Genomic DNA, 27,861 nt, shown 5'->3' on the forward strand with positions numbered 1-27,861 from the left:
ATGTAGCACTGCCCCCACAGGGGTTGCTGAGCGTGTTCAGGTCCTCCCCACTTCCTGGACCCTGAGTCCCTTTCGACCCGACTGACACTATGGGTTCCGACATAGCGAGTAAATAGTCAACAACAAAGGTTCAATGAAGAAAGATCAGTTTTACTGTCTTTTAGCAGAAAAGGAACAATTGTGAGTTTAATACAAACAAACAGGATAGGCAAAGGTAACCAAGCTGAGTCTCTGAGTCCTAAAACCCAAATATCAAAGAGGGCCCAAGACTAAGAGTCACAAATAAACAGTTGTAAATATATTAATACTTTGAATGAGGAACAATATATTCGTTGGTAGGGTTTTGCAGAATAATCAATGCAGTATGAATTAGCTCAGCTGCTCTAACACTGTAATACAATATAACCTAATAGAGTGCACTCTGTCACCTATAGGAGGCCCCCTTTCCTATGGATTCTATGAGTCTCCTTCTGGGCAAGGCCTTGCTTATCTTTGCCAGCAGTGAAGCTCTTTAATCATCCCAAAAATGATATTTGTAATCCAGTTTAAGAAAGGGAAATATTTGTAATCCAACAAGTAAAAGGAGATATTGCTATCCAGGCTCTGTCTAGAATGTATTCAGTCTAAAAGCTGGCGTGTGTTTAATTAAGGCCTTCTGGTCCGCCACGCACTATTACAAACTGCAGTGTCCTTTGGCGACCGTTATACAGCAGAGAAGTTCCCTCTCTATTTGTATTGCGTCACAGGCCTGTCCTGGTACTGTATTTGTCAGCTACAGTGTTTGATGTATCAGATGTCTCTCACCCAATCCGTTTGTGTCTTTGCTCAGCAGTCCTCCACACCAGGCCGGTTACCTCCCATAACAAGTAGTATAGAGTATGGTTCTTGTGCTAACACAGAGGGAGGTAAAGGTACACCCCAATGCTGCATATACTGGAGCTGGTGCTAAATAAAACAGCTAATCAAGATAATGTGTAGGGGGGTTGTAATGCGCTTTAAGGTGTACTAAAACCAGTAAATCTAAATCTGTATATAAATAAAAAAGCCAATCATATATACATCCTATTTCATATTGTGAATATAAATAATAAAGTGCTCATGTGCTTCAAGTCTTGGTGATGCAAGTAAACTTAATATCCAGTGCCACCGTGCATATCATAAATTGTCATCAATCCTTGTTCATATATTGTACATAGAATGAGGTGCCTTATATCCAAATAAAGTGCTTAATTAAGAAAGTGTGCAAGTGCGCCAATAAAAGACTATAGTATACAATTGGCTTTTAGATTTATATACGGATTTAGATTTACTGGTTTTAGTACACCTTAAAGCGCATTACAACCCCCCTACACATTACCTCCCGTAACACCCACCACCTCTCTCCAGTGTCTCTGCTTTCAGTCCGTCACCTTTCTCCGTGACACACGCCACCTCTCCAAGGTGTCTCCCGCTAGGCCCGTGGCCTCTCCTTCCCTGCACGCCGAAGCAGCTCTTTCCTCCGTCCGCACAGCACGCTGTCCTCGAGGTAAGAGAGAGAACCGTTGGTCCCGCCCCCAATTTATAGGCTCTCCAATCAATCCCTGCGGAACCCACAGCTCCCTGGGAGTATCTTTCCAACCAGGGCTGGCCTTTGGGGTGTGCGAGCTGTGCGGCCGCACAGGGCGCCATGGGCAACAGGCGCGCCTTGCGGCCATCACAGCTCGCAAATGATGAGGCCGCACAGCGGGAGGTAAGCGGCGACCGCGGCCTGGAAAGATTCAACACAGGCCGCGGCCGCCGCTTACCTCCCGCTGTGCGGCTGTACATGTGTCTCAGAGTTCCGAGTCCGGACTGTCTGCAGGGCTGAGCTGTGTATCTCACACACAGCTCAGCTTCAGGGACGCGAGAGGAGAGAGAGAGAGTTCGTCCTCCTCCCCCCCTCTCCTCCTGGGTCTGCCCCGCCCACACTCTCCGGGGATGTGTGGGCGGGAATTTTAACACAGAAGAAAAGCTGCAGACAGCATGAGCCTTCATCCCAGGGTAAGTAAGCTTACCCTCTCTCCTGCCCCAGTATGTAACAAATGTAAGGGGGGCTCTGAAGTAAGGGGGGTCTGTGGGGGGCTCTGATGTAAGGGGGATCTGGGGGGGCTCTGATGTAAGGGGGGTCTGTGGGGGGCTCTGATGTAAGGGGGGTCTGTGGGGGGCTCTGATGTAAGGGGAGTCTGTGAGGGGGGTCTCTTATGTAAGGGGAGTCTGTGGGGTTTTCTGATGTAAGGGGGGTCTAGGGGGGCTCTGATGTAAGTGGGGTTTGTGGGGGTCTCAGGTGTAAGGGGGGTCTGAGGGGGTTTCTGATGTAAGGGGGGTCTGGGGGGGTCTCTGATGTAAGGTAGGTCTGTGGGGCGGGGGGTCTCTGATGTAAGGGGGGTCTGTGGAGGGTCTCTAATGTAAAGGGGGCTCTGAGGGTCTCTGATGTAAGGGGGACTCTGTGGGGATCTCAGGTGTAAGGGGGGTCTGAGGGGGTTTCTGATGTAAGGGGGGTCTAGGGGGGTCTCTAATGTAAGGTAGGTCTGTGGGGCGGGGGGTCTCTGATGTAAGGGGGGTCTGTGGAGGGTCTCTAATGTAAAGGGGGCTCTGAGGGTCTCTGATGTAAGGGGGACTCTGTGGGGGTCTCTGATGTAAGGGGAGTCTGTGGGGGGGTCTATGATGTAAGGGGGGTCTGTGGGGGGCTCTGATGTAAGGGGGGTCTGGGGGAGGGCTCTGATGTAAGGGAAGTCTGTGAGGGGGGGCTCTGATGTAAGGGGGGTCTGTGGGGGGCTCTGATGTAAGAGGGGTCTGGGGGGGTCTCTGATGTCAGGGGGGCTCTGATGTAAGGGGGGTCTGGAGGGGTTCTGATGTAAGGGGGATCTGTTGGGGTCTCTGATGTAAGGGGGGTCTGGGGGGTTTCTGATGTAAGGAGGGTCTGGGGGGGGTCTCTGATGTAAGGTAGGTCTGTGGGGCGGGGGGTATCTGATGTAAGGGGGTCTGTGGGGGGTCTCTAATGTAAAGGGGGCTCTGAGGGTCTCTGATGTAAGGGGGACTCTGTGGGGGTCTCTGATGTAAGGGGAGTCTGTGGGGGGTCTATGATGTAAAGGGGGCTCTGTGGGGGGTCTCTGATGTAAGAGGGGCTCTGTGGGGGTCGCTGATGTAAGGGGAGTCTGTGGGGGGGTCTATGATGTAAAGGGGGCTCTGTGGGGGTCTCTGATGTAAGGAGGGGCTCAGAGGGTCTCTGATGTAAGGGGGACTCTGTGGGGGTATCTGATGTAAGGGGGGCTCTGGGGGTCTCTAAAGTAAGGGGGCTCTGTGGGGGGGTCTCTGTGAGGGTCTCTGATGTAAGGGGGCTCTGTGAGGGTCTCTGATGTAAGGGGGCTCTGTGGGGGGTTTCTGATGTAAGGGGGGTCTGTGGGGGGTCTCTGATGTAAAGGAGGGTCTGTGGGGGGTCTCTGATATAAAGGGGGCTCTGTGGGGGGTCTCTGATGTAAGGGGGGGTCTGTGGGGGGTCTATGATGTAAAGGGGGCTCTGTGGGGGGTTTCTGATGTAAGGGGGATCTGTGGGGGGTCTCTGATGTAAAGGAGGGTCTGTGGGGGGGTCTCTGATATAAAGGGGGCTCTGTGGGGGGTCTCTGATGTAAGGGGGGCTCTGTGGGGGTCTATGATGTAAAGGGGGCTCTGTGGGGGGTCTCTGATGTAAGGAGGGGCTCAGAGGGTCTCTGATGTAAGGGGGACTCTGTGGGGGGTATCTGATGTAAGGGGGGCTCTGGGGGTCTCTAAAGTAAGGGGGCTCTGTGGGGGGGTCTCTGTGAGGGTCTCTGATGTAAGGGGGCTCTGTGAGGGTCTCTGATGTAAGGGGGCTCTGTGGGGGGGTTCTGATGTAAGGGGGGTCTGTGGGGGGTCTCTGATGTAAAGGAGGGTCTGTGGGGGTCTCTGATATAAAGGGGGCTCTGTGGGGGGTCTCTGATGTAAGGGGGGCTCTGTGGGGGTCTCTGATGTAAGGGGGGCTCTGAGGGTCTCTGATGTAAGGGGGACTCTGTGGGGGTCTCTGATGTAAGGGGAGCTCTGTGGGGGGGTCTCTGATGTAAGGGGGGTCTGTGGGGGGTATCTGATGTAAAGGGTGCTCTGTGGGTGGGCTCTGATGTAAGTGGGGCTCTGTGGGGGTCTCTGATGTAAGGGGGGCTCTGTGGGGGGGGGGGTCTCTGATGTAAGTGGGGCTCTGTGGGGGTCTCTGATGTAAGTGGGGCTCTGAGGGTCTCTGATGTAAGGGGAGGCTCAGTGGGGGGCTCTGTGGGGGGTCTCTAATGTTAGGGGGGCTAAGTTATTAGTGAACATAAAAAAGTTCCAAGAAAAGTCTAATGAAGTGCCAAAAAAGGTGCAAGAAAATGTGCGAAAAAGTGCAAATAAATATTTATGGTGACAAATCTTCAACGGAAGGTGTGCGCTAAAAAAGCACCCTATGTGCTGCTTCCACCAATCACCCCAAACTGACTCATCAGACTTAAATAAAAGCCTAAGTATTTTATAGAATCACGCTATGTTGATTCATTTTTTGCACATTGTAAAGGTTATGAATATTTAATTGTCATTTATCTAGTAGTGGTATATGATTTGTATACTGTAGTAGCCATGCAGATTTAATTATTATTTAGCACTGTGCATTTTTTACAACAGAAACAGGTTTGGGTGACATATTTATATATCATTTTAGGGTAAATATTATTTTTGCGCTGGTTTTTTCCCTGTTTTTATCTTGCTGCTGCGCCCACATGCAGTCAATTAGCAGCAATTATACTCTTAAATTGTTTTTCAATAGATACAGCCATGGTCAGGGGGGGCGAGAGGTGAGGATGGGGGGGCGCCACAGGATTAGCTCGCACAGGGCGCCTGAACACCTAAGGCCGGCCCTGTTTCCAACCAATGCACTGTCCAGTCTTCACTTGCTCCAGGACTATATTTCCCACAATTCCACACACCAACCTCTTGACTGAGACCCAGGTATTAAAGAGATAGTACAGCAACCTTAATTATGCCGGAATGGATTTCTTCACCTGGCTACAGAAGTATGACACGTTTGTTATTTTTAACAAAATAAGAAAAAAAAAAAATAGACTTTAGTATTACAATAATGCACTTTTGGGTTTATTTCGGTTTGGGTTTATTTTATTAACTGTACAAATAGAAAAAAGAGATGGGGAGAGGGTAGTAGCCCATAACTAGATTTCAATAGAAGATCCAAGCAACAGGTAATAACAGCCTATGAGGTAAGAATCAAGTAAACACAGCACTGTGCTAAAATTAGAAAGGTAATTCAGTTTACTTTAGTCTGAGTTCTCTCTTATCCATTGCACCTTGATTTCACAGATCATCTAACAGAGTGCGTGGGAAGAAGCATTATAGTTCATGCTGTGCTGTGTAAACTCCCCTTTCTCTCTGCATCCTGTATCACTAATCAAATTCAGTATTTGGAGGCAGGTTTGATCAATGGATGTGAAAAACATCTGTAGCGCACCCCCCTAAGGAGCCGCAAATAGAATAGGATTCCCCACCCTGCACAGCCAAGCACACTGAATTTTCGCAGTCAACTCAGAGTCAGAAAACAGTCCAGTACTTTGTTTTTTTTTTGTTTTATTGAGGGTAATAAACTTGGATGGGGATGTAGGAATTATGGTATGCCCATTTGTCTTCAGAACAATTCCAGGGACAACTTTCCTATATACAGTCTAAATACACTCCTCTGCTTCCTCCAGTATTTGCTTGTTTGCAATATTCAACTGGCACGCTGATAATGGATCTGACACAGCACACAGTTAGAGTTTGAGCAACAGCCTGTTATAGACAGGAACCCGAGACCCCTTTGGGGTGTAGAGAAAAAATCAGTGTCCAGCATACATATCACCTCTTCAGGCACTGCCAACTTGCCTGGCTGCAGCTGCTCCTTTCACTAGCCTTCCAGGCTAACTTCTCTACAGTCCTCCCTGACTGAACACTCAGCAGCCCACCCGGCTGACTTCACAGGAGATCTCCCAGAGGTGCAGACCTGCTCCCGCTGTCCTTTCCTTGCTCCTGGCCTTCAGGAAGGATTTCTCCCTGTGTTGTAGAGGGTCCCTCCAGCACCTGAGTCCCAGGCCCGAAGACACCCTCCCTCAGACTAGGGGGCATCCTCAAGGGCCACCAACAGCCTCCTCAGCACTCCATCTTCCACCGGACTGCCCCTGCTGGCATGACTCATGGCTATTTATGAAGTGGCCTGCCCTCTGCCAGCCCATTTGCTGGGGATTGGCTGGGACTCTCATAAATATTCCAAACAGCCCCTCCTAGCCTCTACCCACTACATCTGGAAGCTTCTTCAAGGTTCCAGAAAACAGGGGGAGGCACCAGAAGAGCTCTCTGAATGAGTCATCCAGCCTCCCTGAGTTACTCAACCCTGACCCAGATTCAACCCAGGCCTGGCTCCCAGTCAAATCAATTTACCTACACTAACAGCTAACTATATACACTAGCACACTAGCTAGAGGGTACTACTAATCCTAGTACTAAAAATGTTTATTTACAAGGCTCTCAGAAGCAGGGAGGCTGTAGTGGGCGTTCTGGCATCTCAGGAGCAGCATGCTCCAGTATTAGAGATGTGATTTTGATTTGCCAACATTGTGGGTTTGCAGCGACTTCTGCCGGTTCAAAATTCATGATCCCTGTAAATTTATGTCAGAATTTGCTTTGGCAATTTTTTTTTTAACAATAATGCACATAATTGCCTTTGAAACTTGACCAGTAGGCTTAGGAGAGACGATAGATTTTTTGTTGTTGTTTTTTTTTTTTTATAATCGAGCCCCCTCACTATAAATAGGAGAGCAATGAGCAGGAATATTGAATTAGAGCTGTTGTTGGGAGAGGATACGGAAAGCTAATCAAATACAGAGGGAAAGATTATGATCAGCTTTAGTTCTGATTGCTAGCACTTTCCTGCCTTTTCTTGTTTTTATTAATGGGGGTTTTTGTCTTAAAGGAGAAGTGTAGCCAAAGCTTGTTTGGCTGTACTTCTATGGATCACAGGAATGCAGTTTGTTTTGCACTCCTGTGACCTGTTTTCAGCAGGTCACTTAACCAGGCCAGGCTTGGGAAAGATCCCGACTTTACAGACAGGATCCACCCATATGGCTGGCCTGCCGCAGCCTCTCAGAAAGCCACTGAGAGCCTGAACCAGCCCCTCCCACCCCCTCAACAGCCCAGCGCTCCAATGAAGGGCTGGAGGAGCAGAAGAGGGAGCTGGTGACTGACAGTGCTAGGAGCATAGGTGAGAACTGAGCGATCAGCGGTGCTTGATTGCTCAGTTCTCCGGGTAGAGCCGGCAGGGGACAGCTTTAGCTCGGATGCATGCTGCAGCCATCTAGGTGAGTAGGATTTTTTTTATTTTGTTGATTCCCATACTTCTCTTTGAATGTTATTGTGCGCTATGTAAGGTCAGCAGTCGCTTTTTGCTGCTGTCCCCATCCATAGCAAATTTTTTTTTTTAATGCAAGACTTACTTCTTTGGCTTTTGCTCAAGAGGTTGGTAGATCTGAATTTTCATTTATTTTGGGACTATATTGGTGTAGCACCCTCTGGTGTGTGCTTCTAGAAAGTGTAGTACAGGTAAAAGCATTGTCTGGCTCTAGGATTAAGTGTAGGTCTACACTTAGGGCGGGTTTGAAATTGTGCGAGTTCAGCTGAACTCACACGATTTCAACCCAGCATTTTCAGTCTTAATTCAGGGTGATTTTACAGACATCTGTGTGGGTTTCTGCACAGATGTCTATTGAAATTGCCCCCCGAAGTCACCAATATTAGTGCAGAAACTACTTTTGGGAATCGGTGCTGTGCCGCAAAGATGGCCTCGCACTGATTCGGACGGTGCCATTGATGGCAATAGGCTCTGGAGCCCCAGTAGACGACCCCTTGTGTAGAAACGCGTCGGAAGGAGCTGGTCGCACTGTCATCTTGTCACGATACCGTTCTGCAGACGGCCGTGACGTTCTTCAGCTTGTTGCATCTTTTTAACTTGGATTGCTGTAAGTGTATTTGCCTTTATTAAATTTGGTTTTAAAGGATAATGCACTATTAGTCCCTTTCTTTCTTTTGGGAATGCATCTTTGGGCCATTTCATCTTGAGCCGCACCATGTTTTTTTCTGGATGCTGTGGGTGGATGTGATCTGGAGGATCCTCAAGGAGAGTGCTCCACCTCTTCAGTCCTGCTAACACGGGATCATCTACCTACTTTGCTTGAAGTTTTTACCTCCATCATCTCTGTTAAGAGTCCATCTTTATCACTGGGCGTTATTTTATTATCACATTGTCAAGTTTATTTGGAGGCTCTGTTTTGTCTAACACATGGTAAGAGGCCATTCACTATGTTGGAATTTGAACACAGTCACCATCTAAATGTGGACTCACCACTGAACATATTATTTGCACATGTTTGATTGTGGACTTTAATTGATGAACTGTATTTTGTTTACACATGATTCTGAAGTCCTCCAATTCTGTGCACTATTTTTGCACCTACAAGATTTGATTGTTTTACACATTCATATTGTTGGTTTAATACTGAAGCGCATTACTATCCACTTTCACTTCATTTACATATTTCTCTAGTGCTGCTTCTACTTATTGATTTGCACACCTTTTTTTTACTTTTCAATAATCTCCATGTGATCCATGAGTGTAAGCCAAAACTGTTTAAACCATAATTATTTAGATAATGTGCAACATATAACATAAAGTGCTTATTGTCCATCAAGGTGACTGAATATTTCTAGTTGTGATTTGACTCCAAGTGATCTCTTCATATATATTTTTATTATCAAAGACGTGCCCAAGATGTCAATGCTGTGCAATCTAGGTCATCTATGTCCAAGGGAACGTGCAGCTGGTGAATCCTTGGGGTACCGAGGTTGTAGAAGAAAGTGCAGGTAATTTTCAGTGGGGTGCCACCTAACCTGTGTGGTTGGCCTCTCACCTGTCACTTTCTTGTATACAGCCTTTAAAATACACAGACGCCTCCTGGGGGTCCTGGATGGGAGGGGCCCTCGCGGTTTGGCTTGCATCCGCTACTCCTATTTTGCTCTTGGGGGAAGGGTACAAACACAGAGGCGTAGTGTACTACATGGTGTAGTATTTAAGTAGTTTTATTAGATAAAACGTGTAGAAACTCACATTTAAAATCGCTTCAGACACCGTAGTGTCTCCCTGAGTGTGCGTCTCTTCCGGGTTCGTGTCACTTCCGGGTATGCTCCGTACTGCCCTCTCGTTACGTCACATGCGTCGTGACTTCTTCCGGGGATGATTTGTATCATAAGCAGCCAGGTGAGCTGGTATCTTCTGCAGTGTTAGAACTGGACTCAGAGTCTTCAAGAAGAGTTTACAGGAAGGCAGAAGGTGATGCTGTTCACTCCACAATGTGCTACTTCATTCACAAAGGGACATGTTCCTAGCCTGTAATGGGCTGTTGCTGAATAAACTAAAAAGGCTGTTAATTCCCCTGGAGTGAAGCAGCAGGAGTTGTGCATAGGAACCAAGTGTGTGCAGGTGGAAGAAAGAGGAAGTTGTCCCTTTTTGTTTATTGTTCTGGACATTTTCAAGTAGGGCACCCCTTAATTCCCTATCCCATCCAAGTTATCAACCCCTAAATAAAACAACAAAAAAAGCCAAGGATTGTTTTATGTGTTCGTGTGCATGAGGAAAATGCTGGGAGCCTGACCGTGCAGTAGTGGGGAACCCTAACTCTACAGCTCTCACAAGGGGTGTGCTACATTGGTTTTTATCTTATGTTGATCGGACCTTTTTAAAGTTTAGCCTGCTTAAAGCATAGCATTCAATTTTTGTAACCTTTTAAATTCTTGGAGCAGCTTTTTGTTTACAGCATGCTGTTGTAGCATTTAAAAGAAAACAAAACTAAGTGCTGGAACAGTGTGCACCTAAGCCATATCAATTTATGTTATTCATGTTTGTCACACCTCCTATCCCCATAGTTAACCACTTAACCCACGGAAGATTGTACCCCCTTCCTGACCAGGCCCTATTTTGCGATTCGGCACTGTGTGACTTTAAACGGACAATTGCGCGGCCGTGCGACGCTGTACCTAAACGAATTTGACGTCCTTTTTTTCCCACAAACAGAGCTTTCTTTTGGTGGTATTTGATCCCCTGTGCGATTTTTTGATCATGCGCTATAAACCAAAAAAGAGCGTAAATTTTGAAAAAATAACAATATTTTTCAAATTTTTTTATATGAAATTCCCCCCCAAAAAAATGTAAAAATCAAAATTTTTTAACATTTTTGGCCAATTTGTTTTTCTGCTACATATGTTTGGTAAAAAAAATCGCAATAAGCGTATTTTGATTGGTTTGCGCAAAAGTTATTGCGTTTACTAACTACGGGAAAGATTTTTGTCATTTTTGTTGTTTTTTTTTAACGAGTAATGGCGGGGATCTGCGATTTTTTTTGCAGAACTGCGACATTGCGGCGGACAGATCGGACCCTTGACTGACATTTTTGACACTTTTGGGGGTACCAGTGACATTACTACAGTAATCAGTGCTATACATATGCACTGTTACTGTAAAAATGACACTGGCAGGGAAGGGGTTAACTTTATTGGAGAAGGAGGGGTTAAGTGTGTCCCAAGGGGCGTGTTTCTAACTGTGCAGGGATGTGGCTTTTCATGTAACAGCAGAGATCTACAATCCTACATAGCAGGACCGTATGATCTCTGCTGTTACACAAAGGAAAATGACAGGCGGCTTTGTTTACATTAGCCGCCTGCCTTTCTCCCTCTGTAACTGACGATCGCGAGTGACCGGCGGACATCGGGTCCGCCGGTCACTCGCGCGGAGGTGTCCATGAACGAGCGGGGGCGGGAGCTCGCCCTCTATTGGCTTACAGGCAAGTGACATACCCATACGTCACTTTGCCTGCACGGGGCTGACTGCCGCAGTATATATACTTGTGGCGGTCGGCAAGTGGTTAAAATAAAAGCTAGGCATACAATGGTTAGGCATTATATTCTTGTAAAAGCTGACTTGTTGCTGACCAATTTTATAATTCTGAGCTCTGCAGTTTTGGATTCAGGTTTATTCATTGATCAGATCTCACATGTTTCATTGGCACGTGATCCCTGGGAAGCCTTGTTGCATAAGTTTACCCAAGACCCAGAGGAAGCTGGAGGGGGTTGTCTTCCTGGTGGCTCAGCAGACATTGGCCAGAGCCTAGCACCAGCTGTTTCTTCAATTTGCCAAGGTTAAACAGCAGCTCATGGGAACTATGGTTCATGAGAATCTCACATCTATCATTACAGACAGATAGCCATGCCAAGCTCCTGAAGATCTGGGACCCATGGATATCCTTCAATGACCACTTGGGTCTGGACTGCTCCCTGCTATCTATATGACTGCAGGTACTGACTGAATCAGGGTGGGGCGATGGACTGGATCACACGGGAACTTTCCCCCTTCCCTCCTCCCCAGGCAAGATCCTCCTCCCACTCTGTCTTCTTTTTGTTCTTTCTGCTCTCTGCAAGCCGTCGAAGATCATCCATCATATTCCCCAGCTTTTCCTTTTTCTCCGTTGGCGCTATGCTCCCTTTCCGGGCATCAGCGCCTATTTCCCCCCCCCCCTTTTTTTTTATTTGTGTTCAGGTGAAAGCCTCTATAGGCAATATACACTTTTACTGGATTTATATACGCACCAATCAACTTAATCTCAGTGAAGACGTACTGTGTATTGCCTTCATGTTCCAGATGGACTTGTTACCATGTCCTCCCCTCTACTACAGTTCACCTTATTCTTCTTGCCGCACTATTCTGTACATGATGTTTTGTGCACTTTGTAAAACATTTAAAACCCCAAACAATCTTTGTAAAACTATTTTATACTGCTGTATCCTAATCCTGCAGTCACTTAATTCATAATTTTAAATCGCCTTTGCACTTTAGGTGCACTTTAGCTGCTTCCTATAGAGCAGACCTTTTTTTATTTTCATTTCAGCACGTAATAGTTTCATTATCACAGTAACAAAATGTGCAAAACTGAAAAATAAAAGCTTTGGAATGTTTTGTACCAGAAATGTATTAGTATTAAGTGAGAAAATATAAATACAAAATGTGCTTTTTTATCTACAGCAGGCAATCTAAGGCATGAGTGCTAGGGTCGGAACACAATGTAATTTTTAATGTCGCCAGAAAGATAATCACGTTATGCACGTAGACTTGGACCGGCCTGCCAGAGGACCAAAGGATCCTCGGGTAGACCCCTGCTCCCGAAATATACAGTGCTGCCTCTATAGGTTGTAATTAGCAGCCCACTAGGCTGCCAATTGCAAAGCCTGACCTGCCCTACTGCTGCCATGTCCCAACACCTCTATGACATTTAGGAGAGGCCTGCCTGATATTACAGATATGCAGGTGCTGGCCTCCCTATCAGTACCAGAACAGGCCTGATTGCCTGCCACTGTAAAAATACCAACGAAAATGGCCACATTCCAACAGATATAATGATGCTTCTTTATTAAGCCAACGGACAGTCAATAAAGGATACAAAAAGGTAGACACGTTTCCCACGTAAAGTCGTGCTTGTTCACCACCTACACACATACAAAGCAAAGATCTATTTAAGGTGTGCACTGATCGATACCACACCCCAAGCAGATCAGTGCCAAATCACCATCACATGAGCAAAGAGGCCACAATACTGAGCAAGAGACCACAAAAAACTCTTTGCTCATGTGTTGGTGATTTGGCACTGATCTGCTTGGGGTGTGATATCGATCGGTATACACCTTAAATCGACCTTTGCTTTGTATGTGTGTAGGTGGTGTACAAGCACGACTTTACATGTGAAACGCGTCTACCTTTTTGTATCCTGTATTGACTGTCTGTTGGTTTAATAAAGAAGCATCATTATATCTGTTGGAGTGCGGCCATTTTTGTTGGTATTTTCAAGTTTAGCGGTAGTGACCCAAGGTGAGCACTTAGTTATTTGGAGCCTTCCTAGTCGGCATGAGCGGTGTGTGCACCTGTCGTTAATTTGCCTGCCACTGTGGATATCGTTACGTGAAGAAGCTCACCTGCCTACCCTCTCCCTTCTCCTAATGGAACATTTAGCTGCGGTAGGTATGATTGTAAAATTCCTGCATCTCTGATGTTGCAGGAATTATGGACGATCTGAGGTCTACGGCACGCTATTGTTTGTTGGCACATAGGTTTTCTAATGCTTGTTAATCGGCACTTAATGTGGAAAAGGCTGTTGACCCTTAATCTACAGCAGCATCAATTGTCTTAAAACTAACACTGGTCAAACTAGAAGATGCAATTTAAAAAAATATATACTTTTCTTATTTTTAGTCAGGTAAATATGGAACAGCAAATAATATTTTGCTTTCTTACTTTGGACCAGCAGGTGAAGTTTTAGGCTCATTTGTGTATATTTTCACGGCTCTCTGGTCATTTTTATGATGAAAGGACCCTATTTTTACACAACTCAATGACAATTAGCAGACATTCTTCCCAGTGACTCCTCCTTTAAAGGAGGGCTCTGTCCAAAGTTTCAGCTGGACGGACTGTGCCAAAAAATAAACAGCTGTCTGTTTAGCTAACCCACACTGCCCTGAGAATCCTTTGTCATGTATTATACTGCATAATAACCTGTAAAATAAGGATTGCATACATAGTAAAAAAATATATATAAAACAACAGTTTAAAAACATATAAACAAAGTCTAGGGATGCACCGAAATGAAAATTTTGGGCCGAAACCGAAACCGAAAATGCAGGATGCCCTTGGCCGAAAACCGAAACCGAAACCGAAAATGACTTTTTCCCCCAAAAAAATTTGAAATGGATAGAACAGGGACATAAACCAAAAACAGGCAGCGACGTACACCTACACCTGTCGCTGCCACCCTGTCACAGTATATGTACTGTGATGGGTTGGCAAGAGGTTAATTTAATTACCAATGGTATTTGTATTATGAGGCATGAGGGGTTAATGTATTGTCACTGCTGGTCACTCATCTATTAGTGACTGACCAGTGGCAGGTAATTAACCCCTTTGTGCTGCATTAGTGCAACCAGTGTTAATTAACACTGACACTGGTTGCACTAATGCAGCACAAAAGGGGTTAATTAACTGCCACTGGTCAGTCACTAATAGATGAGTGACCAGCAGTGACAATACATTAACCCCTCATGCCTCATAATACTAATAGCATTGGTAAGCTGCCTCAGCTCCCCTCCCCCCTCCCCCACTGCCTCAGCGTCCTCCTCCTCGGGTGTCCTCTCCTGCATTCAAAAGTCCCGCCTCTGGCCGGCGGCACCGCCTCTCAATGATGTCCCTACTACTCTGTGCATTATGAATGGACATACTAGGCGGGGGGCGGGGCGAGCGGCCGCTATAGAGAGAACTATTGTGATCCTTCACTGTCAGCTCAGCACGTCTATGTATGAATGAGAACTGAACTGAGCTGACACCGGGCGGGGGGGCGGGCGGAGCGGCCGCTATTAGCTGTGACTATGTGAGAGTTTCTCTTCCTTGTCAGCGGAGATACGTGCCTGTCAGGGAAGTGAAGCTCTCACATAGTCACAGCTAATAGCGGCCGCTCCGCCCGCCCCCCCGCCCGGTGTCAGCTCAGTTCTGTTCTCATTCATACATAGACGTGAGGAGCTGACAGTGAAGGATCACAATAGTTCTCTCTATAGCGGCCGCTCGCCCCGCCCCCCGCCTAGTATGTCCATTCATAATGCACAGAGTAGTAGGGACATTATTAAGAGGCGGACGGCCGGCCAGAGGCGGGACTTTTGAAACCTGCCCTGCGCTGCGCTGCGCCCTCCTCCTTCCCCACGGCGGCCATTTTTATTTTCGGCACTGTTAACCCATTATCGGCCGAAATGAGAGAGGCTCATTTTCGGCCGATAATTTCGGTGGCCGAAATTTCGGTGCATCCCTAAAACAAACTTAAATTAAACTGATCCCAAACCATTAGGATTCATTCAAACCATGTACATTGGGCTGAGTGCATGGCTCAACACAGGCCTAACACATCAAACAGGAATACAGTGCTTTTAACGGGCCCAGTTTACATCAATGAGCTGCAGTAGTGTGTGCTGGGGGAAAATAGGACATGCTTCATTTACAGTAACTGTAGTCCAATACATTACAACAAACTGCAGTGCACATTAGGAAAAAACGGAATTTTTGTAAAATCTTACCTGTAAAATTCCTTTCTCTGAGTCCTCCGACAGTCGCCGCCTCTTCATATTCGTCACATATGGGGGTATTAGACTTTGCTCCGAAGGAGTAGCTAGGCAACAGAATATGTTAACAATAAAGCTTTAACATATCCCACCCTCAAGGGGTGGTCCCCTCAGTCAATACCCTCCTACTTCCTGCAACCATATCTCAGTTTTAGTGGAATAGCAGTAGAGTATACAATCAAACCCCAAAAGAGGGGCGGGGGCGGCGACTGTCGGAGGACTCAGAGAAAGGAATTTTACAGGTAAGAGTTTACAAAAATTCCGTTTTCTCTTACGTCCTCCGACAGTCGCCGCCTCTTCATATTCGTCACATATGGGGACGTCCCAAAGCAGTGCAAACATGAGGGGTGGGAAACGCATCCGCGCCGAAAGGCAACGCAGTCTCCACATCAAAGAAAGGAACCTTACCAAAGGAAGGAAACCAGCTGGGCAACAGCAAAAATAAGTGCTCAACAGGAGCAACAACTCAGGAAAAGACAAAAAAACCAGGGGATACAAAACTCATCCCAACAGCCAGGAGTCCCCAACAAGGGACCCTAGGGAACAGCCGCACTAAGAACCTTGCGGCCAAAGGAAGCATCCGCCGATGCCTGAACATCTACTTTGTAGAATTTTGTGAAAGTGTGCACGGTCGACCAAGTCGCCGCCTTACACACCTGGGCCACAGAAGCCCCATGACGACAGGCCCAAGACGTACTCAGAGATCTAGTAGAGTGCGCCTCCACAGGCACAGGGGGAACCTTCCCCTGCAAAGCATAGGCCTGTTCAATGGTCTGCCTGATCCATTTGGCGATGGTAGAGGCCGAAGCCGCCATGCCCTTCCGAGGACCCTCTGGAAGAACAAACAAGGAGTCCGTCTTTCGAAAAGACTCAGTCGATTTAAGGTAAACCCTTATCGCCCGAACAACATCCAGAGAGTGCAATCTCACCTCCTTTGGATGTTTAGGCTTCGTGCACAACGAAGGCAAGACAATATCCTCATTAAGATGGAATTCCGAAACTCGTTTCGGTAGAAAAGAAGGATTAGGTCGCAAGACCACCTTATCCAAATGAATAACCAGGTACGGAGACTTGCAGGACAAAGCCGCCAGTTCCGACACTCTGCGAGCCGAAGTGATCGCCACCAAAAAGGCGACCTTTTTGGACAACATAGACAACGAGATCTCCCTGATCTGTTCAAAAGGAGCACGTTGCAACACAGAGAGAACGAGATTCAAGTCCCAAGGGGGCAGAGGATCCCGCCTCGGGGGAACCAGATGCCGCACACCCTGAACAAAGGTGCCAACCAATGGGTTGGAAGCCACGGGACGTTGAAACAGAACGGCCAGAGCAGACACCTGACCCTTTATCGTAGCCAGCGCCAAACGCTGATCAACACCCGTTTGAAGGAAAGACAGCACACGGGACACCGAGTACGTGCGGGGTGAAAACCCCCTGGACTCACACCAGGCAAAATAGGCCTTCCAAGTACGGTAATAAACCTTCCCCGAGGAAGACTTCCTCGCGTTGATTAAAGTATGAACGACCTCCGGAGAGAGACCCCTCTCCTTCAGGACCTCGGTCTCAACAGCCAGGCCGTCAAAGCCAGCGACTGTAAAGCAGGATGGTATATCGGTCCTTGAGACAGTAGATCGTCTCGAAGAGGCAGACGCCACGGGGCGTCGACCGCCAGATTCACGAGGTCTGCGTACCAGGACCGGCGAGGCCAGTCCGGTGCCACAAGAATCACCGTGTTGCGTTCCGAGTGTAACCTGCGAAGGAACCTGGACAGCAACTGAATCGGTGGAAACGCGTACATCAGCCTGTACCGATGCCACGGGGCCACTAACGCGTCCGACGCGTCTGCCCGAGGTTCGCGCGTCCTTGCCACGAACCTCTTCACCTTGTTGTTGAGGCGAGACGCGAACAGGTCCACATCTGGAAGACCCCACTTCGCGCACAACGTCTGGAAGACAGCCGGATGGAGAGACCATTCCCCCTGATCCAGGGTCTGGCGACTCAGATAGTCCGCCTGCCAGTTCTCCACTCCCGGAATGTGAACCGCCGTTAACGCCGGGACATGAGTCTCGGCCCAAGACAGAATGTCGGCCACTTCTCGAGCCGCTCGGGCACTCCTGGTGCCCCCTTGGTGGTTGATGTAGGCCACCGCCGTGGCATTGTCCGTCTGCACCCGAACCGGGCAACCCTGTAGCCGGTCCGTCCAGCGATGAAGACAGAGCCTTATCGCACGCAATTCCAGAATGTTGATCGGAAGGGAAGACTCCCCCTCCGACCAAGTCCCCTGAGCGGACAGAACGCCCAGAACTCCACCCCAGCCCGACAGGCTGGCATCCGTGGTGATTACCGTCCACGAGATCGGACGAAACGACTTGCCCCCAGACACCAACGGGGACTGGAGCCACCACAGAAGGTTTTCCCTGGTGCGAAGACTCAACGAGATTTGAAGATCCAGAGATTGAGGTCGCCCGTCCCACCTGGACAGGATCTCCGCTTGGAGACCCCGCGTGTGAAACTGTGCGAAAGGAATCGCCTCGAAGGCCGAGACCATCAATCCCAGACATCTCATACACGTCCGCAGAGACGAGTTCGGAACGTCCCTGAGGGACCTGACTTCCTCCCGGAGAGTCCTGAGTTTGTCTTCCGGCAGGAAGACCTTCGCCTGCACCGAGTCCAGTATCATTCCCAGATAGGGGAGACGAACCGACGGACTCAGTGTCGACTTTGGAAAATTTATCGTCCAACCAAACTCCTGCAGAGTTTGCATTGTGACAGACAGGTCCTCCTCCAGACCCTGTCTGGTCGCAGACCGAACCAGAATGTCGTCCAGATACCCCAGGACAGAAATGCCCTGGGCCCTCAATAATGCCAGAACCGGTGCAAGCACCTTGGTGAAGACCCGCGGAGCCGAGGCGAGACCAAAGGGCAACGCCACGAACTGGTAGTGATCCTCCGCAATGGCAAATCGAAGGTACCTCTGATGACCCTCGAATATGGGGATGTGAAGGTACGCATCCTTCAAATCGATGGAGGCCATGAATTCCCCCGGAACCAGGGCAGCCACCACCGACCGCAGGGATTCCATGCGGAACTTGCGAACCCGCACAGAGCGGTTCAGAGCCTTCAAGTCCAGAATCGGACGAACCTTGCCCTCCTTTCTGGGCACGGTGAACAGATTGGAATAAAACCCCCGAAACCTGTCCCGATGAGGCACCGGAACCACCACTCCCTGAGCCCTCAGGTCCCGCACCGCCAGGTGCAGGTCCCGCAGGCGCTCTGGAGACAGTTGAAGATTTGAGGGAAAAAATCTGCTCTCCGGCCGAGAGAGAAACTCGATCTTGTAACCAGATCGAACGATTTCCAGAACCCATCTGTCCCGCACACGGGCCAACCAGGGCTGGAGAAAACCGAGCAAGCGTCCCCCCACCCCAAAACTGGGTGAGGGCGCCCCTTCAGGCCGAACTGTTATGGGCTGCAGGTCCGGATTGGCCGGACTTCTGTTTCCCAGACCAGGGCTTCTTCTGAGAGCCTTGACCTTTGAACGGTTTGCCCTTGTAGTGCGGCCGAAAGGCACGAAAGGACCCCTGAGGGGGCCGAAAATTTGCATGCTTCTTCCCAGAAGCCCCCTTAGCCTTGGGGAAATGGGGCAAGAGAGTGCTCTTACCCCCGGTGATACCCTTAATCAACACATCCAGGGACTCCCCAAAAAGGCGAGACCCATCATAAGGCAGATTGGCTAAGGTCTTACGTGAAGATTGGTCCACCGACCAACATTTTAACCAAACCAGGCGGCGAGACAACACCGCCACGCTGTGCACACGTGCAGCCAATGGAATCAGGTCCAGGTCCGCATCACACAGATACATGACACCCTGGTGGATCTGATCCACCATATCCAGGGTCGCCGCCGAGGCCGAATCGGCCACTAGAACGCGCCTAAGCATCTGCGTCCAACTTGCGATCGCCTGGGCCGCCATGAGAGAAGCAAACAGAGCCTTAAGCATAGAACCCGTAACAGAATAAGTATGACGGGCAAGAGACTCCAGTCTCCTATCCGTGGCATCACGGAAAACAGGGGAACCCTCTGCAGGAATCGCAGTGGCTTTGTTCAAAACCGCAATTGCATGATCCACTGGTGGAGGCACACACCATCGTTCATCAGTGGCAGGCGAAAAAGGATAACGCAGCTTGAATTTACTTGGTACCGCAAAAGGTTTGCGCAGATCGCGCCATTGATCCTTAACAGCGCGCTGAAAATCAGCATTGCAGGGAAAAACCTGCGGCGTCCTGCGTTTTCTCTGCGTCCCATAAGCCGCCAAGGCAGCGGGGGGACACACTTCGTCCTGCAAACGCAGCGTTTGCTTAATGGAAGCAATCAACTCATCCATGATTGCAAGCTCTTCAGGCGAGCCAGGGGGAGAATTATCGACCCCCTCAACTTCAGCCTCCACCTCAGACCCCACTAGATCAAGAGAGGAGCGGGACCCCGATAAGGAGGCCCCTGCCAGAACAGCCCCATCACCTTCACCCTCAGAATCAGAGGAAAGAGCAACTCTGGGCCTTTTAGTAGATTGAGCAGCCACCAGCATTTGCACCTGAGCAGCAAGGCCAGCCACAATAGTGGCTAAATCCCCCCCTGGGGGGGAAACAGCGGTCCCCTGGCTTTCCACCAATACTGTAGGAAATTTGCCCTCCTGAGAATCCATTGCCCCTGTAATGCCAGACAACCAAGGGTTAACTGCCCCTTTTTAGCAAGCGCGGCAAGCGCAGCCCACCGCACCACACTCAAGCACAATGAGACCCCCACAGGGAATATGCAAACTGAACACAGGCAATGGATAGCAAGAACAGAAGGATAAAACCTGAGGAGACCCTCGCCGCTGCTGCTGCCTCGATCGGTGTTCCTGGAAAGAGGAAGTGATGCTGCCAGGGCGCTCTATGTAAGCCTATGGAGGCTACAAGAAAATGGCCGCCATGCATGTAAACCATGCGGCCGGAGCGGGTGTGGACAAAATGGCGTCGTTTGGCGCCGAAAACGCCGCTCCACAGTGCATTAAAACACACATTACATTCCAATATAAGAATACATGTCAGATCGCCGCAGCGATCGCTGTATATGCCCAAACATGCCAAAAAAACATGCCCCACAGCACACAGCTTCTCACACTGCCCAGTCTGACACACACAGTGTCATACAGCTCCCCCCCCCCCTTGCAGCCCACAGCATGCAGCCGAGAGATAGGGAGACAAGCAGTGTGAATAGAGGCAGGTTACACAGTCCCAGACTGACACCCCCCCCAGACAGACAGGTCCCCACATAAATACACTTACCTCACATGGCGTGGGGGACCCGCACAGGCGAACAAGCCGCTGCACATGAGGCAGGGAGAGTCGCAATTCAAGACGCACAAAATGGGGGTTAAGAAACCGCACAGCGTCCAGTGAGGTAGCCACCTCACCAATCATCCCTGCACCGAACAGGGATGGGTCGTTCACTATGCCAGGAGCGTTACCTGGCTGAACGCTCGATGGCAGACTGGGAAGCCACTGACCCACGACCTGCGACCAGGGGGATCAGCCCGAGACCCAGTCCGCATGATCCTCTTCGTCCGAAGAACTAACTAACGCTGACAAAATAACAGCTAATTAAAGGTAGAGAGAAAAACTCAAACAAAATATTAAAAAGAAGAAAGAGTCTGGGACAGAAAGTCCCAGCACAGAGAGAGCCAGCCACTCCTGACAAGCTAGACATTAAAACTGAGATATGGTTGCAGGAAGTAGGAGGGTATTGACTGAGGGGACCACCCCTTGAGGGTGGGATATGTTAAAGCTTTATTGTTAACATATTCTGTTGCCTAGCTACTCCTTCGGAGCAAAGTCTAATACCCCCCTATGTGACGAATATGAAGAGGCGGCGACTGTCGGAGGACGTAAGAGAAATAATAATTTGGCTCCTGCTGTGAAAAAAAAAAATGTACAGGTAAAATTGTGCACAACAACGCATGCCAATGCAAGTGTGTTTAATGCACATCAGCACATGCTAAAGGAAATGTACGCAGTGTGAATCCAAAATGTATTGTGTGTGGGGGTAGAGTGTGAATCAATACGCAACCTAAGGTAGTACCATCCCTTGAGAGACAATTATAGAAATCTAAGTAAGGTTTGGGACTTTTCATGTACTTCCTTGGGTTAGGAAATCACTGAGCCAACACGTTATATAAAATCATTTGTGCATAAGTTAATTTAGAACATTATACATTTATTTTAAAGAAAGGGGTTTGTTCCATAAAAACAGGTTAACAAACTGCTTGTCCAGGGTGATGTTATCCTGGATTCAAGATCCGGTTTTGTGTATCTTTTAGCCATGGGTTTCGCGGGCTGACCCGCTTTGTCAGGGCCTCTGATCCTGTCAAATACTGTAACAACATGTACAAGATATGACAATCAATGTTTCATGTAGCAAAATCACAAATTGATTTCTCTACACACAGCATCATCTTTTGTTACAAAAAAATATATATGTATATTTTCAAAATTTTTTGTGACATTCAACATAGCGGGGCAAATTATATTTCATGGTATAAATCATTATATTGTAAAAAGTATATATCGCAACATGTGGTGCACTATAATGCTACAGTATCTATTTCCAACATTCAGATATATGGTATCGTCCTTGCTCCTATGTGGGTGGTTCTTTTTGGGGTTTTGGAGACGTTCCCCTTGGGCTCCCCAGACTACTTACCACCACTCTCTGGTGGAATACTATACAGGTAATATTGCAATATATACCTTTTAGAATAAAATGATTTATACCATGAAATAATTTGCCCCGGTATGTAGAATGTAGCAATAAAGGAAGAAAATATATGTACCTGATAACAAAAGATGATGCTGTGTGTATAGAAATTAACTTGTAAACATTGATTGTCATATCTTGTACATGTTGTTACAGTATTTGACAGGATTTGAGGCCGTGATGAAGCGTGTCAGCCTGTGAAACGCGTTGGCTAAAAGATACACAAAACCTGATCTTGATTCCAGGATAACATCACCCTGGACAAGCAGTTTTCTAACCTGTTTTTGAGGAACAAACCCCATTTCTTTGAAAAATTGTGTAATGTTCTAAATACATTTTTTGTACAAATGATTTTATATAACGTGTTGGCTCAGTGGTTATTAACCCAAGGAAGTACATGAAAAGTCCCAAACTTTACTTAGCAGTGCAAATGCAGGGCTCATTCACAATACAGAAAGTGGTCACCTATGTATTTGCAAATGTGTGCAACTAAACCCATGTTTTTAACGCATACTGTTAGACAGGTTTATTTGGTTGGTCGCTGGCTGGTCGGTAAGTAGTGACTGGAAATTCCTTGGTTTTTTTTGATAAGGGCTCATTCACACTAGGGTTGGTAAAAACCACACGGATGAGCTGTGGTTTTACTGCCCCACAATCGCTCCCTCTTTAGCTGCAAAGGCAGCAACATACAGTATGCCACAGGGAAAATGCTTTGCTACTGTGAGTTTCTCTTTCAGAGAGCAATGCTAGTATAAACTAGCCCTTATAGTTTATGTGTCTGATCTTACATATATGCTTTATCTTACCAGTGCAAATTGCTAAATGCTTTGGGGTCAGAGTTGTATAAAGTACTCGAAACCCATACTTGAGTAAAAGTAAAAGTGCTTGATCAAAAAGTGACTTGAGTAGAAGTGGAAGTGCTCGATCAAAAAGTGACTTGAGTAGAAGTACTAAAGTATTCAACATTTTTTGTACTTAAGTATTGCAAGTAGTTTTTTTAAAAAATGTTGCTACTCAGGTACTGAATGTAAAAGTACCAGTAGTTTTTAAAAAACATTTGCTACTCAAGTACTGAAAGTAAAAGTACAAGTACTGTGTTATGTAGTTATTAAAGAAAGAAGTCAAAAGTTTATTAAAGTTAAAGTTATTAAAGAAAGAAGTCAAAAGAAGTCAAAAGTCAAAAGTACACATGACATTATACACATTTTTTGAGCTTCATGAAACCTGCCATCTACTGTTCTGGCAGTGGTAATTTTTATAATTGCAACGAGTAACTATGCAGCACAAAAAAAAAAAATATCGGAGTAGAAGTATTGAAATCATTGAAAAACTGTAGTGAAGTAAAAGTGTAAGTAGGAGAAAAAAATTATACTCTAGGAAAGTACAGATACCGCCTTTCGGTACTTAAGTACAGTAGTGAAGTAGTTCTACTTAGTTACTATGCATCTCTGTTTTGGGTACATTTAAAAAGCAGGTGTATATTCCTGGTGCAAATTTTTTTCAATTACAGTAATTTACTGACCTTAAGGCTACATTCACACCTGAGCGTAGCGTTTTTCGCGCGTTTTTTACCGCGATTTTACCGCGATTTTTGCGGCGTTTTTTACCGCGATTTTACCGCGATTTTTACCGCGATTTTTGTGCAGGCGTTTTTAGATTGAATAGAGATCAATGGAAAACGCCTGTAATCTGCCCAAAAAGAAGCTCATGTACTTTTTTGAGCGTTGGGCGTTTTGTATACAGCGTCAAAACGCTCAGATGTGAACAGGGGCCATTGAAATGAATAGGATTTGTCTTGTTGGGCGTTTTGAGAGCTGATCCTAGAGCAGAAAAACGCCCCAAAAACGCCCCAAAACGCCTAGATGTGAACGGAGCCTCAGTGAATGTTTGGTGAATGTCAAATAAAATATGTTTAAAAACAAACATGTCTTAAAACTTGCAAAAACAAAAGCAGCTTTATTCATATCATGTGGCTGTGTGCTAATGCTTTTTGTTATCGGTTGAGGTTTTCAACCTGTTGAGCCAGTTATTAAATGTTATTTTTAAAGATTCAATGTATGCCGTATTATGAAGGATAACTGATGCTATGTAAATTGGTTAATAAAAATATCAATGTAATAAAATATCTTACAATAATGTGAATGAATTCAATGACATTTATAAAAGAAAACTTAACAATGCACTGCTTGATACGTATGCCTTGTTCTTGATAGTATGGGGACCCTGGAGAGAAGGTAAAATTCCCAACACATAACCTATCACTGTAAATGACTATTTATAGGAAAGCTACTTCATAAACATAAATTCAAATCAAGTGAAAACAATCTCCCAAACCCAGCGCTCATGTAGCAAAGAAAAAATATTCAATGGTATTCCAATAATTATGGTTCTTATCAACCTCTAGCTGCTGCTATATTCATACAAAAACAAAAACAATGTTTCAAATCATGCAAAATCATCAAAACACTAGCAGCGCTCCTTCAATATGACAAAAAACACCACGTGTCTTCATATACATAAATGTGAATGTTAAATTCTATCCAGACATTGTATTAACCACTTGCCAAGCAGCCGCCGCCTATATATGGCGGCAGGTTCCCGCGAATCGCAACACTTGTATGGCGGTCCGTGGGAGCGATCCTGGGGGCGCGAGTGCGTCCACTCGCCAGCAGGGAAGCCAATCTACGGGGCCGGCGGTCACGATTGCCGCGGGGCACTGAAAGTAAAGGGGATGAATAATTTTGCACGGCCAATTTTTCCGTTTTTTATTTGTTAAAAAAGATTGAAATATCCAATAAATTTCGTTCCACTTCATGATTGTGTCCCACTTGTTGTTGATTCTTCACAAAAAATTACAGTTTTATATCTTTATGTTTGAAGCCTGAAATGTGGCAAAAGGTCGCAAAGTTCAAGGGGGCCGAATACTTTCGCAAGGCACTGTATCAGTGCAGCATATCAGTGCACATCAGTGCAGCCTCATCAGCGCACATCAGTGAGGGAGATAAATTACTTATTTACAAAATTTTACAACAGAAACTAAGAATACCTTTTTTTTTCAAAAATTTCAGTCTTTTTTCTTTTGTTTAGCAAAAAATAAAAAACCCAGTGGCGATTAATTATTGGCAAAAGAAATCTCTATCTCTCAAAAAAATTTTAAAAAATGTTATTGGGTGCAGTGCTGCATGATTGCGCAATTGCCATTCAAAGTACGACAGCACCAAAAGCTGCAAATTGGCCTGGGTAGGAAGGGATTAAAAGAGCCCAGGACTCTGTGGTGGCCAATCCATGTGTGAAAGTGATGCCTCATGCTCCCTGAACCACTCTTTCACAATTTGAGCCCGATGAATCCTGGCATTGTCATTTTGGAATATGCCCGTGACATCAGGGAAGAAAAAATCCATTGATGGAATAACCTGGTCATTTAGTATATTCAGGTAGTCAGCTGTTCTGATTCTTTGGGCACATGCAGTAACTATCTGTAGCACCCTCCTAGTCAGGTGCTAGGCAAAGGCATTTGTTTGCTCTTCTGCTTATCAGGGAGCAGGATTTCTAGTTTTGCCTGTTACATGTGTCCAGGTGTGATTCACTTGGTCTGATGGAGGGCCCCCACTGTATCCAATAGGGAAGCCTGTTGGACAGTGGAGGAAACCCAGCCAGTGACACGCAGGCTTTTGTGACAGTCCCAGTGGGAGGGCACAACTGCAGTGCATCCTGGGATTGTTCATAAAAGCCTACGACACATGTGACAGGGCGTCTTTGGCTGTAAGAAGAATCCCAGAAGGAAGGTGACGGCTGTCTCTCCTCCTATCAGAAAGGAAGTGGTCACAGGCAGTCGGCCTAGTGGACCAGACATGTGGGGCTGAGCTGTAAGGTCCTGTGGAAGCTGACAGTGAAGCAGTGGCAGAGATTCCTGTGGAAAACAGTATCTGTGAGTACCAGAGAGCTTGCCAGGGGTCTGCCCATGAAGGGGACCACTCCAGGGGGAGTCAGTGGACAAAGGCCAGCACACAGTGGGTGAGATACGGGGTGCCAAGATAGACCCTGGAGACAAACTTCAAGTACTGTTCTTAATTTCAAACCTTCACCTCAGTGGCAAAGTGAAGCAGCGGCCTTGCCGCACACACCACAGATAGATGTCCTCAAGTTGTGCATAAATGCTAGTTGGAGTATTCCACTCATTTCTTCTCCCATCCCAGTTCCAAAATAAAATACAAAAAACCTAATCCCCTGGACTGTTTATTGACTGAGCCGAGGACTTAAAGCTATAAGTTCAATTGTCTGTTGCTATGGGTAACCCAGGGGAATGCACTTTAAGCAGCTCCCATGGGTTCAGTGCTACATATCCAAAAGGATAGTTACCGCATGCTTAGTTTAGTTAGATGCTTAGTTAATTCCAGGTGGCGACTTTTTTTTTTTGGCTGGACAGTGTATTATAGAGGCCTACGCATCTGTTCAAAATGAGGGATAACTGAGGGATTTGGTTCCAAATTAGGGACAGTCTCTCCAAATGAGGGACAATTGGGAGGTACTGTATGTATATCTATACACATCAAGTGAGAATAGGTCTCTGTTACCCTCAAAGTCACTCAATCGCGTGATGCAATACATAATAAAATGTTATTTTACTTATCAATAAAAAATAGCATTAGTGAAAAAAAAGGAGGTATTGGTAATGCCAGTATGTGCCAGTATGTGCATAATCTTACATCAGTATGCATTTGCACACATCTCACACCACTATATTTTAGATTTAATCCATGTCAGCCACTGCTGTGTAAGCATACAGCCCCTCGTCTTGTGTAATTATGTCTATACAAAGATGCCCTGTCACTATTTAACAGCCAGCAGGGAAACAGAGCTTCATTACCATGCCGTGCAGTGTATAAATAGCCAGACTCTCATACAAAGCTTCTCTCACAAGGAGTCAGGCAACGTACACTGCTGTGTACACAAATAACCCTTCACCATACAGAACAAGAGAACACAGCCCCCCCCCTTCCTTAATGCATAAGTGTGCACTTTGTGTCAATCAATGCAGCCCACTCTGTCACAAAAGATACTTATGAATGTGCTGCGCCTGCAAGGCGTCACATGCTAAGGTGTTTGAGTCTGTTTCTTTCTATATCAAAATGCATTAAAGCTGCAAACAACACAGTCGTGATAAACAGCCGCCATTCTGGTTGTTTTGCAATCTGTACAACTGTACACGCTTTGGTTATACATCGAGTAATCAACATGCTAAAGGAGGGCACATCTCCTTCCGCATCATTCTCATGAAAATGTTGTGTTCTCATCTAATGGCACAGCTGTTTAAGCCTTTTAATAATTCAATAAACAATCCTGTCTGTTTCTGGAGAGATAGGGCTTCTGATATGCAAATCAGCAGATATCTTAATTCATACATTCAGAATAATTTATCTTTGAGGGTCCTGCTTTAAAGCGGAGTTCCGGGCACAGAAAAAAATTTTCAGTGAACATACCCCCGGGACAGTCAGGGCTAGTACATTCCACAATGGCTAGCCTCTGATCTGTCTCGGTTGGCACTTACCTGCAAGAAGAAATACTCACTTATAAAATTTCTTCCACAGCGTTGCCATCTCTCTTGTGGGCAGCTGAAGCCGGCGCGATCCTCTTCTGCGTCTTCTTCCGCGTCTTCTTCTCCCAGAATGCGCCTGCACCGGCCCCTCTCGTCACTTCTGATGCGGCGCTGCATTCCTCCACAGCTTCTGGGCATGCCCAGAAGCTGTTTAGCAGGGAATGCGGCATCGCCCGGA

Source organism: Pelophylax lessonae (genome assembly GCF_965119305.1).
Source record: "Pelophylax lessonae genome assembly, chromosome: 1".
In the NCBI taxonomy this organism is placed as follows: Eukaryota; Metazoa; Chordata; class Amphibia; order Anura; family Ranidae; genus Pelophylax; species Pelophylax lessonae.